This window comes from Bactrocera oleae, chromosome 3 (genome assembly GCF_042242935.1).
Source record: "Bactrocera oleae isolate idBacOlea1 chromosome 3, idBacOlea1, whole genome shotgun sequence".
Lineage (NCBI taxonomy): Eukaryota > Metazoa > Arthropoda > Insecta > Diptera > Tephritidae > Bactrocera > Bactrocera oleae.
Window position 1 is genome coordinate 82,383,657 of NC_091537.1, and position 15,435 is coordinate 82,399,091.

At 28.9% G+C, this 15,435-nt stretch overlaps 1 protein-coding gene across 5 annotated transcripts in view; it reads right to left on the reverse strand.

The window, feature by feature from the left end:
• numb (NUMB endocytic adaptor protein) overlaps positions 1-15,435 on the reverse strand; it is a 101,029-nt gene that overhangs the window by 8,503 nt on the left and 77,091 nt on the right. The window lies entirely within an intron of this gene.

Sequence of the window (15,435 nt, forward strand, 5' to 3'; positions counted from 1 at the left end):
TAAATTTGATTTCGTTTGTGTATTTCTTTATAATCGAATTTAAAAAAAATTTAAAACCAAAGTTAAAAAATACATTAAAATACAACATTATTGGCTACCCTATCGCATTTGCTTGATGCTGGATTAGCAACCATTGTCGCTTTAAAATTTTTTGAAAAATCGAAATTCTTCGGAAAACAAGTATAATGTACTATTAGGTAGGATAATTCCATATAATTTTGATTTTTAAAACTTTTTTATATATATTAATTTTCTACTAATTTAATTTTTTTATATTTCCAGCTACATAAGATAATAATCAGCATTAAGAGAAAAATAAAATAAACTAAAAAGTAAGTGACAACCCTAATCCTAAATAATATTTTCTAATTATTTTATAGTTTTGCCATTTTAAAAATGGTTTTTATTAAATTTATATTTTAAAAATTTTTATACGCTTTAATTTTACTCCTTGGTATATTTTTTATTCAAATATTCAATAATTCAGATTTAAAATTAAAAAAAAATATACATTTACTTATTTAATTATTCAAAAATATAAATTATAAAAAATCATGCGTTTCGTTAAAAACAATTTAAAGCATCAAAATCTATTTTGCTCTTTGCGTAATTTTAAATACATTTTTCAATATGCATTTTTTTCTCTAGTTTTCTATAAAAAAATTAAGCATATAATTTATTGCAAAGAAGCAGTTTCTAAGAAGTTTTTTCAAATTATAAATACGTGGCAACTCTGCGTAATTTTGAATAAATTTTTTTTCTAAATTTTGCTGATTTATAAACATTAAAAATAAAACAAGTTCAAAAAACTATATAAAAAATAAATGAAATATTTTTAAAGTGGTTGGCAACCCTGAAATTTGACATACCTAAAATTTCAAAATTTTACGATTCAGGCAAACCTTGAAAGTTATTTTTCGGTAAATTTGATTTTTTTTGATAATAATGGTGGGTAAACTTGCTAAAAATGTTGAGTAATATTTTTGAAAGATAATTTTTTTTAATTGTTTGTAAAATTTAGTTGGAAAAAAAAGGCATTATCTTAAGATTTTTTAACTTATTTCAAAACAATTGTGTTATATTGTAAATACTTGGCAACTCAGATAATAAATATACCAATTATTTTAAATTTTCTCAAAATACTAAGAGATAAAAAAATATGTGGCAACCCTAAAATACAATACGAACGAAAATGTTTAAACATTTTACGATTCATATATAATATGAGATTTTTAAAAAATATAATTTTCATTTTCTAAATATTAAAAAAAATAATTTTTAGATATTGTGAAGTACATATAGTTATTTCAGCACACTTCTTTATTATTATAAATACTTGGCAACTCTGTAAAACTTTTTTCGATATGATCCTTAAGAGAATATACTTTTATATTATATACTACTTCGAAAATTCTTTCTTAAAAAAACTAAAAAATTAATAACATATACACATGGCAACCCTGCATCTTACTTATGCACATATTGTATTGTTGCTATCTGTGCCATTTCACTTTTCATTATCTACACAAATACCGCAGAGGCAAGAAGGCCCGATAAGCATTAAAACCTGTCTAATACTTATTGAATTCTCACAGATTAGTTTTGCAAAACAAAAAAAAAAAACAACAAATCATTTGGTGACTCAGCCATTAAATTGAAAAATACATACATTCATATATACATATAAACCATTGAGCACAACTGCAGCACGTTTTTGATTTCATCTCAATTTCATTATTGGTCTTTATGCGAAATCGTGTCGATCAAGTTTGTTTAGCTGCCACTTTTGTTGGCCAACTGTGATTTTTCCAGAGCCGTTAGTCATGTTGTAGCCCAAATGCATACAAACAAACGCACATACACCAACAATACCAAACAACAACTTTAAAAAATACCATTTTTCAAACACGTCACAGCCATTAAAAGTGTTTGTTGGCGATAATAACAACAATATGAAAATCCAAAATGCCAAACATTCCTTCCTGACTTGAGATGACAAATACAAGAAAAAAAAAACCAAACAATTTATTTTATTTTTGAAAACAGACACTCAGAAAGACCAAACTTTTGCTGGCGATCAATCACACTTTTGCTTAGGCGATAGAAGGCGATAAGCTGGACAGCACAATATGGCTCAAGCATAGAACTCTATGTATATCTCTTCGAGTTGGAAACTTAAACACTTAAATGACAATAACTTTAATTGATAGCAGAGAGTGACAGAAATACAAAAAAAGGGTGTTATTATTGGAAAATTATAATTATATCACAGGAGTGGCGCAATCAAGAGGCCATAAAGCTTTCAAGTGGTTGGGTAAATAGCGGGAAGTGAATTTAAATTCAAATCAAAGTGCTTACTTTTTCACTTTATTAGTTAGATAAAGGTTCAAATATTACAAAGAAAGTACAAAGTTGCGGCAAACAGCAAAAATAAAAATATTGCACTATGCTGAGCTTTAGAACATAAGGCTGAGTACATAGTGAAGTAAAAAGTCAAAACTGCTGAACAAATAAGAATTAATTATGCTGAATAACTGCATAATACAAATGTACACCCAATAATATTTTATTTGAAATTTTGAACTTCTTTCAGTTTTTCTGCCAATAAGTTTTTTTTAAGCGCCTTGGAACCTAAGGTTGAGCACATAATGTGGTAAAAAGTCAAAATTGCTGAACAAACAAGAATAGTATGCGCTGAACGACTGCAGTCTTATGTTATGACGCTTAAAATCAGCTTTCTAACTTCGATGCACATGATTATTACCGTTATTCTACCCAGCGATTCACTGTGTGCTCAGCTTAAGAATATTACCTTTCAATTTAGAACTTGTTTGAGTTTTTTCTGTTAATAAGCTGAGTGTCAAACCAATCATAGAGAGCTATACATATAAGTATATATAATATTATATATACCAACCCACAATGCATTATAGTTATTAACAATTATTCATATAAGTATCGCATATTATTTGCCTCTCTCTCTGTATACCCACCGAAATAGGTGTGAAGTCGGTAAAAATGTCTGATTTTTCAATTATTGCACAGATGCGAATTGTTCACTACTAATTTCCCAAGCAAATAAAAAACAAAAAAATAAAAACGTTATTATCTGGTAGTTGGCAGAAATATATATACCTATATATATGTGTACACAACTATTGACGTTCAAACTGTTGATAGTGTTGCTATACCTGATTTGCATCATTTCAGTTTGTCTTTTGAATTTTTTCTAATAATACTACTAGTTAACAAAATATTGGCAAAGTGCTGATCAATTTTTTTTTTTTATTTAACATTTAGGAGATCAACTAATTGATTATGCTAACACATATGTTGCATGGAAAATGATTTACTTATTACTTTTCAAACATATATTCATCACACAAACCATTAATAAATTTATATAAGCTTATTTTTTTATATATTCAGCTCATTCAGCGTCATTTCAGCGCTATTAGAAATTAAACTCGATAACAATAAATAGCATTTACCACAGATTTTTTCAAAAACTGTCACTCTTACGCCTGTTCAACAGCTATTCCGTTTGTTTTCCAAGTGCATCCGATTAATAAACACCAAATTGAGCATTAATAAAAAGGAAAGCTATTTTTATTTCAATTCAGCAGCTATTTTGCTGAATTATTTGATTTCATTCTAAGTCCGTCTGTCAAAAAATTAAAACATATACGCGTTAATGAAACGAAAAACTATTTACTTCAATTCAGCCGTTATTCAGCGCAAGCTAAATGGTTTTACATTAAAAATGATAACCTTTTTCATCATTCAAACGCAAAATTAAATAATAATGAAAAGTAAAACTATTCTTACTTCAATTCAACAGCTCTTCAGCCCAAGTAGTGTTGTAGATTAAAAATTTGCGATGAACTTAGTAACAAAATAAGAATGGGTTACACTTAATTAATATGATTCAAAGCATTTTGAAAATGTGTTTACAATGACCATTGTTAATTTAACAGAGGCACCTGAAAACACATAAGCAGCACAGTCCACATATATTTTTCAATACTTTTCAAATATTCCAAATTACTTAGTTTTTAGTTTAGCAGTAAGTGAAGCTTTTAATATACATATGTATGTTTTCCACACTCTGCATACATATATTCGGTTTACTCGAATCTCGTTTTTTAACTCTTAGTTATGCGTTCCTCCTTGTTAGCGTTTAAAATATACCTTTACATATTCAGCAATTCATTAAACTCGTTCAGCAAAGTATTCAGCGCGCTTATTCATCACTTGGTAATGCTTAAACCAAAGCAGTGAAGCTTTTAACAGCTCTTTGCATACTCAGAAACAAATTCAGCACCCGTAAAACATATTCAGCGCACATACAGAAATATTCAGCACTTCTTTCAACATCTGTTAATGATAACTATCTACTTAAAAGCTGTTGATCTCTTTTGTTAATTCTATTCCATATTCAGCTCATTCAGCATAGCATTCTGTGGTTATGACAGAGGTTTTTCGCTATATTTCAGTGCAGCCAACTAGTAATCGTCATTCATCGCACCCAAAAACATATTCAGCACTACTTTTAACTTATGTTAACAGTTCTTATCTACTTAAAAGCTTATTCAGCTCATTCAGCATTGTATTCAGGTTTCTTATCCCAAAGGTTTTTTGTTGTTGCCCAGTCTGGCCAACTGGTAATCGTCATTTGACATATAAAAAATATTTGAAACGCCTACATGATAACGCTTTGTTGCGAATACCAGCTGTAAAGTTTTACTAAGGCTTTGTAAACGTACATATATATTATATATCCATAGTAAGTGCTGAATATGGTTAAATTGCGACATTGGATTAAATTCTTATTTGTTTTCGCATTTACTCAGCTAATTTGTTAATGTGCGATTTTTTGCTTGCTTGGCGTTTGCTTTCTTTTATTGTTTTTTTTTTTTTGGTTTTAAGCTCTCTTTTACTTTTGTTTTTTACTATGCTTTTTGTATTTCTCTTTTTTTTATATATTTTTTTGGTTTTTGTTTAATTTTTTATTTATTTTTATTCTTGTTTTTTTGCACAGTTGTTACAGTTACTTAAAAGGCTTGCAGGTATGCTTTTTCGTGCGATTTCCGTTCTAAATTTTATTAAAAGAAAATGAACTTGCATTAAAAGGCACATAAAAGAGAAAACCGGTTATTATATTATTTGCAGTTGTCAAAACATAACTTCTTTCTTTTGACATATTTATGCTAAATCGTTTGCGTATTTGCTTACTAATTTTTATGTGTTTAGCAAATTTTAGACTTTGTGTGCAGTTTTCGAGCGCTGAATTATGTTGACGTCAGAGTTGACATCTTGCTATATCTATAATGCTTATGTAGTTACATAGTATATACATATATACTTGTACGTACATATATTTTTTATTTTTATTAGAGTCTATTTGCTAATTGCTTCAAGTTGCTGCATTATTTACTTCGAAAATATGAAAAAAAATTTTAAAAATTATTATTTGTAAAGAAAGTTGAGTGAGGGCTAAAAATATTTTTTTTTGCAAACGTTTTTTAATAATATTTTTTTTTTTTATATGATTTTGTTTATTTTTGTTATTGTGGGTCATTGGCTTCACCTTGAAGTCTTGCAAAATTTAAGCGCGGACTCTTATCAAGCCGTTTTCTCTTAACATAAATTCTGCGCATACATATACATACATGTAGATAAATCTAAATAAAATTAGTAATAAAAATTTTTATTTTTCCCTCATACTTTTTAGCTGCTTTACATCTACCAACCAGATTTATTCTCTATTCTATTAAAAAGTATGTGATCGTTACATTTTAATTACAGTTACTCGTAACTAGTTATTTATATGCAAATATATCAATCGTATATCTTTTTTTCATTTTTCAGTTTATACTTCATACCGAATCCCTTGTGACTAAACGCGCTATTTTTGTTGTTCTTTGTTTTGCATTGAAAGGCGCAAACAATGTCCGACGTTTTGACTGCAATCACCATGTGATAATGTCACATAAACGTCACCTTTTTAGTAATTTTATCAAAAAGCACACAACGGCGTACATATAATGTACACTCATGTGTGTACATATGTATGAAAGCATATGTAGTCGTATCGTAGTATCTACTTTTGTGCTTGCGTACCTTCGTTACTTCGCCACGTTTCCAATGCTATTGGGGTGGTGGGGAAATGTTTACCCACTAGCAGTGCTTGATAATAGTTTTAAATTAAGTAGAAAAGCGCATATAATTTTGTATTCACTTTTATATAATACTAAGAAAGCACCGTGATTGCAGAATATGGTTAAGTAAAAAATTCGTGGAACACAAGGAATGCTTAAACTTCACGCATGTGAAAACGTTTATGAAAAAAAATATCGAAAACTTACCAATAATTCAATGTTTTCACCAATTTCAAGACTTTATAGACACAATATTCAGCTAATTCAGCCACACAAAAATATCGTAACTTCGAAATTTTTCATATTTCTAAGCGCTTTAAAAGTATTCAGCTAATTCAGCCAAACAAAAAGCTCGTAATTTCTAAGTTCGCAATATTTCTAAGCTAATTGTATGAATAAGTTAGGTATTCAGCTAATTCAGCTACGCGAAAAGCTCATAGTTTTGAAATGTTCCATATTTCAGAGCTAATTTTACCAATAAGTTAGGTATTCAGCTAATTCAGCCACGCAGTAAGCATTTTTGAATATTACCACATACCTAATGTATTTTTTTTATCATTTACAAATATATTCAGCTGCAAAACATGCATATATTTTCATGTTGCTTTATTAAGCTTCAGTTACGTTGGAGTTTCGTCATATATACTGCCACTTTAACCCACAAAACACCACATTAGCTCATTCAGCAACATATTTTGGCATATCTCTTTGCCACTTTCATGACGATTAACGCATTTAGCTAATTCAGTCACATTGTAAGCATATGTTTTCGAATTTTATCACACTTTAAATGCGATTTTCATCAATATAAGCGCATTCAGCAAATTCAGCTGCACGGCACGATTATATTTATTGTTTTATTTATTTTCAGCAATTTTAGATTTTTCATCATACATATGAATATACGCTTAACTAACATTTTAACTCATTCAGCAACATATTTTGCAGTTAAATGTTGCTTATTTATTTGTTTGTTAATGCATTCTGTATCACTTAATCTTATGTCAGTCATGCAAAGCCAATAAATTACAAAAATTATACATTGCAATTACTTATTGCTGTACTTTTTGGTTAATTTAGTTTTGTAAGCACACCTTTCGTGCATTAATTCGAAATGTTTTCGTTTAACTAACGATTTTTCTCTCAAAAATAACACTCTCATTACATATTCAGCGCGTTGTTAGTATTAAAGTATCAGCTCAAAAAACTTTATTCAGCAATAAATTTTATAGCTCAATGCTACATAATTCAGCTGTTTTAAATCGAGTAGTAGCATTTAATATAATAATCTTTAAAAACTAAGTGTATAAGTACGTTTACTGAATAACTAATATGTTAAAGGCGATTATATTCAGTTGTTGATGAACACTTTTCTCTTACTGCTTCAAAGTATTTGCGTTCAAAACGAAAGTTTTATTATTTTTATGTAAGAATTTAATTTTTCTTTTATATTCAGCGCACCAAAAAAGTATTCAGCTCGATAAAAAGCAATTCAGCAGATTAAAAATGTAATTTATAGAGCTAATTTAGTCTTCCAGATTCATAACATTCAAATTTTATAATATTCAGCGCATTTCACAGTTAAAAGTATTTTATTCAGTTAAATACAGAAACATTAAAGAGCATCAATCTACCATCTTTCTTTGAAATACCTTAAAATATGTTGCGAACTAATTTTTTTGTGTAGTTTTTCTTAACATTTTCTTTTCAGCACAACATTTGACTTGCTGATTCGAAATATTTCCATCCAATTTACATTCTTGATACTTTTTTCCTGAAGAATTCGTGCTTTTCGTTCCTATTCACGCGATGAAAGGGTATTCAGCAGATTTTAAAATTAATAGCTTACAATATTGACACTGTTTTCTTTTTAGAATTTATGCTTTTCGTTCATATTTAGCGCAATAATAAGTTATTCAGCAGACTTTAAAATGACATTTATAGATCTAATTTTGTATTCTGAATTCGTAACTTTTTTTTAGAAAATCACCCACTTCGTATCTTTGAACTAACGTAACCTTCAACCTCAGAGAATATGAATACAATTAATTAATATTTAAAATAACTTTTTCCATGTATCATACTTTATTATCTGTCTTTAATCATTTCAATTAATTTTTTTATTACCTGTTTTTTCGTAATTATTTACATATATTGCTTTCGATATCTTTTCACAAAATTAGTTTTTTATTTTACTTATAAATTCAAGAATAATACAGCCATTGAACCTTAAAGCAGCTACAACCAAATTAAATAACTTTACGAACTTTCTCAGCGAAACAGTTAGTTCTTAACTCACACACACACATATTGTTCAAATACAGAGAGACTTAAAAAAAAATGTAAGTATTTATGAGAAAAGTAAAGGTTTAATAAATTTAAGTACCTGACGTTAACCAGTTATTGCATGACTCAAATAACTTACATACTCGTACACAAACATACTTTCATAAATCAGAAAATTATTGAAAATGTAATTCAAAGAGAGACGAAAGAAATGCATATGAAGAAAACAACGCAATCTTTTCTTTCACTTAGTCTCAGAAGTGGCTACAAGTATGGTATATATGACATATACGGTTGGTTGGGCGGCGAAACAGGTTTTCATGCAATTTATTGTAGTTTACCGTTATTCAAGGTAACAGATAAACCAAATTATAAAAGAAAAACTGACAAGACACGCTGTGTATTGCATACAAAAACAATAATGGCGCGACATTCATGCTGGGTTTAGCAGCCAGAAGTGGGCAGTGACAGCTACAATACCGAGTGGCAACAGCGGAGACCATACCAGCACGCCGGACAGTCTTACAAATAGCCAACATTGAAAGCTGGGCTTAAGCGGCTTGCTTGTGCCCTCAACATTCATTGTCTGTGAATTTTCCGTTTTTTAATTGTTTTTTGTTGTTTCGTGTGTTTTTTTTTTGTTGAAAATTTCTTCTCATTCACTCACTATTTGCGCCTCAGCGATTAAATGGGTTAAGTCAGCGTTGATTGCTGCTGAATTGAGCTTAGTCACTTCGTCTATACAAATTGTGTTAATGATTTAGTAATTACTGACGGTGATTGCCAAATAAAATACACTAACAATGTATAGACATAGTTGTTTAAAAAGAAAAGTTAGGTTAGAATGCTTGTGAAAAATGTTGAGTAACATGAAATCACATTTGAATAGCAATTAAAATACAACTTTTGCGTGTGTTTCGAAAACGCTGAGTGGAAATTTTAAATTAATTAAAGGCAGGCAAATGTGGGTGGTACGCGACTGTAGACATCTAGTCGAATGTTAGGATCTTAGAAATATTTTTAACAACATTTTATGAAGAAAGTAATGGTTAAGTGATAAGTTGAGAAATATTTATCATTATATTTATTTTATTTATTTTTAATTGTTAATTTTTTTTTATCAAACAAACTCGACAAACTTTCAAAATATATTTAGATATATTATTTTTATGACTCAATAATATTACACAAAATTTTTAATAATTTACAAGTTGATGTGAAATATCAGGAAATTTTCAATTCATGTTCAAATTTTTCGTTGAAAAAAATTTTGATATCCAGATCCCAAAAACTTACAAATATTGTATAACCAATATAGCTGTCAGTTTTACTATATTTCCTGTTTTTTTGACGAAAAAAAATTGATATCGGGAACCAGAAATTAATGAACAATATAAATCGGGATTTAGAAATACTAGATTTAGGATAGATGCTAGTTCCAATGAATGTGAATTGATATACAAAAATATAGTGGGAATTTTTGTATATCAATTTTCGGATGTTTCGTTGAAAAAATTAGTGATATTGGAATCCCAAAATTATTGAAATATATAAATCGGGGTTAGTAGATACTAGATTTATGATATATGCTAGCGTCAATGAATGTGAATTAATATATCAAATTTTTTTCACCATATTTTCAGATCTTTCGCTGAAAATAAAGTTTTATATCGGGATCCTGAAATTAATGAAATATCTAAATCGGGATTAAGAAATACTAGATTTATGATAGATGCTATTATTAATGAATGTGAATTGAAATATCAAGACATTTTCAATATACATATGTTCAAATCTTTTGTTACAAAAAATTTTGGCATGGAGACCGCGAAAATAATGAATTACATAAATCGGGTTTAAGACACAAAATATTTGATAGAAAACACTATATTTTTATTTCGATAAAAGTTTTGATTTCGGGATCCCGAAAAAACCCAAATGATAAAAATCGGGATTAAGAAATACTAGATTTTATATAACTTGCTAATTTTCATCGATAATTTAATTTTTTGCGATAAATATTGTATTTAGCAATATATAAAATAAAACAGAGCGAGCTCACCTAACATGCCGGTATGAAATGAGCGCTTTTGTGAGAACTTAATTTGTATAATTTTTGTTTACATAATTTATAATGTAAAAATTTACCCAAAAATATTATAAACTATAATCCCGAAAAAATGTGTTATATAATTCGGGAGCTAGAATTTCTTAACTTTCTAATATATCAAATATTTCGAATAAAGTGAGACATTTAATGACAAGTTTTGTTATACAAGTATGAAAGTTCCCATTTTCACTATTTGAGATTCTATATATTTCGGATTTAAATACCCTGTTCCATAAATGAGTAAAATACATATGTTTTCAATGTGTTCGAACGAAGAGATTTTTTTATAATGTTTAAAGTAAATATTTTGCTACATAAAGACTTTGCATTAACCCGAAATAACGGGATTTTCTAATTTTAAAAATACTGCTATTTAACGAGCTTTATAAAGTTTATACAATATTCAAAAACCGCAGAAATTTTTTTTTTTTAATTTTTTTTTCTATGGAACCCGAAAAGTGTTATAAAATAAATATCGGGACTCATAAATGAAAATTCTGTAACTGTGTTAAAGCAAAGTTTGTTATGAGGTTTGTAGTAAAAATTTTGTTTCTTAAAAAAATTTCGGAATCCCGAAAAAACGGGATTTTGAAATATCATTATTTGCGGTTTTTATATAAAGATTTGACAATATTAATAAACAGCAGAAATTTTTTTCGGAAAATTTGTTTTTTGTATGGAACCCGAAATGGTACATAAATCCCGAAATATCGAAACGTCTAGTATGCACATATTTTATTTCTCTCTTTTTGTTCCTTAGTTACTGCAAGGCTAACTACTGACATTCTAAATCTAACTAACCCCTTGTAAGCTGTTGATACACTACCGTTAGGATGTTGCCAAAACCACCCAAAAAAATTTCAAACTAATTCACAAAATTAAAAGGTGTTAGTTTTTTATCTTTATTTTGTATTTTATTTTTTGCTCTTCTTTCTATTAAAATACGAAATTTTTTCTCAGCCAAAGCTTTCAAGCTCTTTTAATGCTGCTGATCCCTGTTGACATCACTTTAGACAACAACACGAAGTAAATGGGAGGAGATTGTGCAAATATTAGATAGAAATAAATAAAATAAAAAAGTTGGCAAGCGAACATTGTGCGCTGGCCGACCTTTGGACGCCTTTCTTAGCTGTTTGCCCACATCCTTGTAACAAAAAAAAAAAAATAGTATTTTCCAATCACTCGATCGCAGCAATTGCAGCAACATTTCTGAGTTAACTATGTAAAGTGAATGCCTTTGGCTGATGTCATGTAATGCCAAGCGAGATTCCAGGTCAAATTCTTTGGCTTGTTTGTGAGGCGCCTTTGAGGCAACCAGATAAGATAATCGAGTAGCTGGGCAAATAAATCAATAAGAAATTTCAATGCATAGGCGATTATATCTATATATGTGTGTGTTTGTGTGTCCAATCGCCAACTATGCCACCACTTTTTTGGCATACTGTTCCATAAAGCGCCTTTGTGGTATTGACGGTCAATAGCCGGAAGCTCTTTAAGCCACAAGGCATGCCAATACAGCGAAACAAAAGCTGCATGACACGCAAGTGGACAGTTATACGGTGGCAGGAAGCCGGCAAAGGAAATTTGTGTTAAACTTTTTCCGGTTGTTTTTTTTTTTGGTATATATGAAAAATTTAATCTCAGTGAGTATGAAAAGCCGAAATATGCTTCTTAAATGCGTTATTGATGTGATCAATAAGCAAAGTAAATCATCAACATCATCATAAGTAAACAAAAGCGTAATAGCATTAATACAAGTAGGTAGTTAGCGTTGGGATGTGTGCGTGTAAGGCGCCGAATAATGAAAAAATGCGCGCAACAGGTAGGTCATTCAACTGAAATGCCGTCTAAACCTGTTGTTATGTGTCCAGTTGTGCGTGTGTGTATGTACGTATGTATGTGTGTGGTTAACAATGTCGTTGCCACCACCTTCACCACGGTGTCGCCGGTTTTTTATTATTGACAAGTGCATGCAACAACAACTTGTGTGACTTTTTATGGATAATAAAAAGAAAAAACAACAAAAATGCATAGCATAAATAAATATGAGATGTGATATTAGATACATACATGCATACACAAGTGTCATAACTTACGCTTCATATCTGACCATAATGCTAATATAATACCCTTTCGCTGAACAAGTGCTTGTACATATGTAGGTATGTACGAGTGTGCATATAGCTACTGGGCAGAGTGAAATTATATGCCTACTTATACATATGTATGATATTGATTAAATAAATTTTTTTTTTATAATTTTTCGTACTTTTTATAAATTTTTTAAATATTTTTATTTTATTTAGTTTTTTTTTTATATTGTTTTATTGTTGTTGTCAATATTATTAACTGAACTTTTTTTTTTATAATTTTTTGTACTTTTTATTTATTTATTAAATATTTTTATTTTATTTAGTTTTTATTTAATATTGTTTTATTTATTTATTTTTTTATTTATATTTTATAATTTAATAATAATTTTATTCGTATTTTATTTTTAATATTTTTATTTTGAATCTGTTATTCTTTTTAATTTTATATTAATTTTTTTTTAAATTTTATTATTTATATTTTTAATTTTTTTCTTTATTACTTTTTCTCTTCTTTCTCCCATTATGTATGTATTATAGCGGTTTTGGCCTTGTCATGGTTAATTTGATTAATTGAACATTTCTTTATAATGTTTTGTACTTTTTATAAATTTTTTATTATTTTTTTAAAAATTTATAATTTTAATTAATTAATAATAATTTTATTCTTATTTTTTTTTAAATATTTTTATTTTATATCTGATATTCTTTTTGATTTAAATTTTTTTTTTATTATTATTGTTTATATTTTTTTATATTCTTTCTTTATTACTTTTTTATCTTTTCTTTTTCCCATTCCTTGTGGTTTTAACGGCTTGGAATTCAATACGGACTTAAGAAAAAAGAAAATATCATACTTTTAAATTTCAGCTGAGGTGTAAAGCTATCAAATAACCAATAAAGCATAGGTGTAACACTCATATACAGCGTTGGGCTACTTAATAACTTCACTTAAATTTAAAATTTGCTAAAATTGGAAAAAATGTATAAAATACTAAAATACATAAATAAAAAGTGTTGGGCCACGTAATAAAAATGTTTAATTTAATTAAAATTTTAATTTGAAATCGATATAAAATTTGCACAATTTAAAAAAAAATTTTAATTCGATTCATTTTCGGTTATCAGCGCCAACATAATATGAATAAGTTATTACTATATTTTAATTTTTGTTTGTTTTTTAACAATCACATAAGCTGAATCCAATCAGCGTTCCCCCTACCGTACATTATCTGTTTTTTTTTTGTAATAAGTTTTAATACTACCATTTCTTGCGGTTATTGTTGTAACAGCTTACAATATATATCAAAACTTTAAGGAAATTCTGTTGCGGTGGCAGTCCTGGCAGAATATAAAGCCACATCCGTTTCAAGACGAGAATGCACTGTTTTTGCATTACATTTTTGAAGTCAAAATTTTCTATTGCTCATACCTACATACAACATATTTTCATATTCTTTTCGCAAAACAAAATAATAATATAAAATGTCTCTTCTTTCCGGTAAATTACCAGAAAAATAACCCATTGTACTGTCGGCAAACCCACCTATATTACATTATAAACAAATTTCACCTTTGTGAGAGTGGTGTTCTGGCACTTTAGTAAGCAAGGGTGACACCTTGCTGAAATGGCTGGCAGGCTGATATAACAATTTCCTCCGTTTAGTTAAAACTCTGGCGGGTTTTTAAGTTTATTCGAAGCACGTTACCATTAAATTGGTCGTGCAGGTTACAGGAGCTAACTCCTGATTAGCGCCTGGCTCGCTCTGAACACAATCTCACGTGAGGACGTGTGTTAGCCCTCGTGTAACCTAGGCATGTCCAAATCGACGATCTTAGCAGCAAACTTGGAAAGAAAAGCCATCGACGGAACATAATACCCCAACATCGGCCAAAACCATCTTCACTCCACAAAAGTCTCCGAGACAGAAGTTTGTGCACAAAAGACGACTGGCAGAAGAAGAGTCCCTTGAAAAGTGTAGAGCCATTATTCAAAAAATTAAGCAGACAATGACACCTCAGAAAAATGTCAGCCTCATGATGTCAGAGAAGAAACCAAAACATATGATTGAAACCAACAATCCACCCTTTGCAACGTCCCAGGCCAGCACGTCTAAATGATGCGCCGCTAGTCCTATAGATATACCATATGTTCTGCTGCCCGAAATGAAGATGCCGAAAAGTGGAAAACTGTGATGCCGAGAAAGCCAAGGCAGTCAAGCGTCAATTTCCAATAAAAATTTCCTCAAAAACTGACGATTCAGGAAAGCCAACAAAAAACGTCATTACCAAAAGCAGGTCAAAAAGACAATCGGAAAAGGTCATCATAAAGCCGACAAAGGCAAACAGCTACGGAGATATCCTCAGGTATATCAAATTGAATTTAAAGCCCGACGAAACAGGAAGTCAAAATAAGCTAAAACAGATATACCGATAAGAAAGAGATTTTTTCAAAATTAGTTTTGATGATATTTTTATAAATCTTTTCTTTCATTTTTCCTGTTAAATCTTTTATTTTATTTTGCAAAAACATTATATAGTATTTAAATTGAAATATATTTTATATAGCGTGAATTTTTATCAAATTTTTCAAAATTTTTTATTTATTTTTTGAAAAATATAATTTTTTCAACTTTATCGTAATATTTTTATGGTTTTGCACAACTTATCATATTTTACTCTTTATTTGCGTGCTTTTTATAACAAAAATCCATTAAATATTGTGTATATTTAAAAATATACATTTTAGTAACAAATAAATTAATTATTATTAATTTTTTTTTTAACT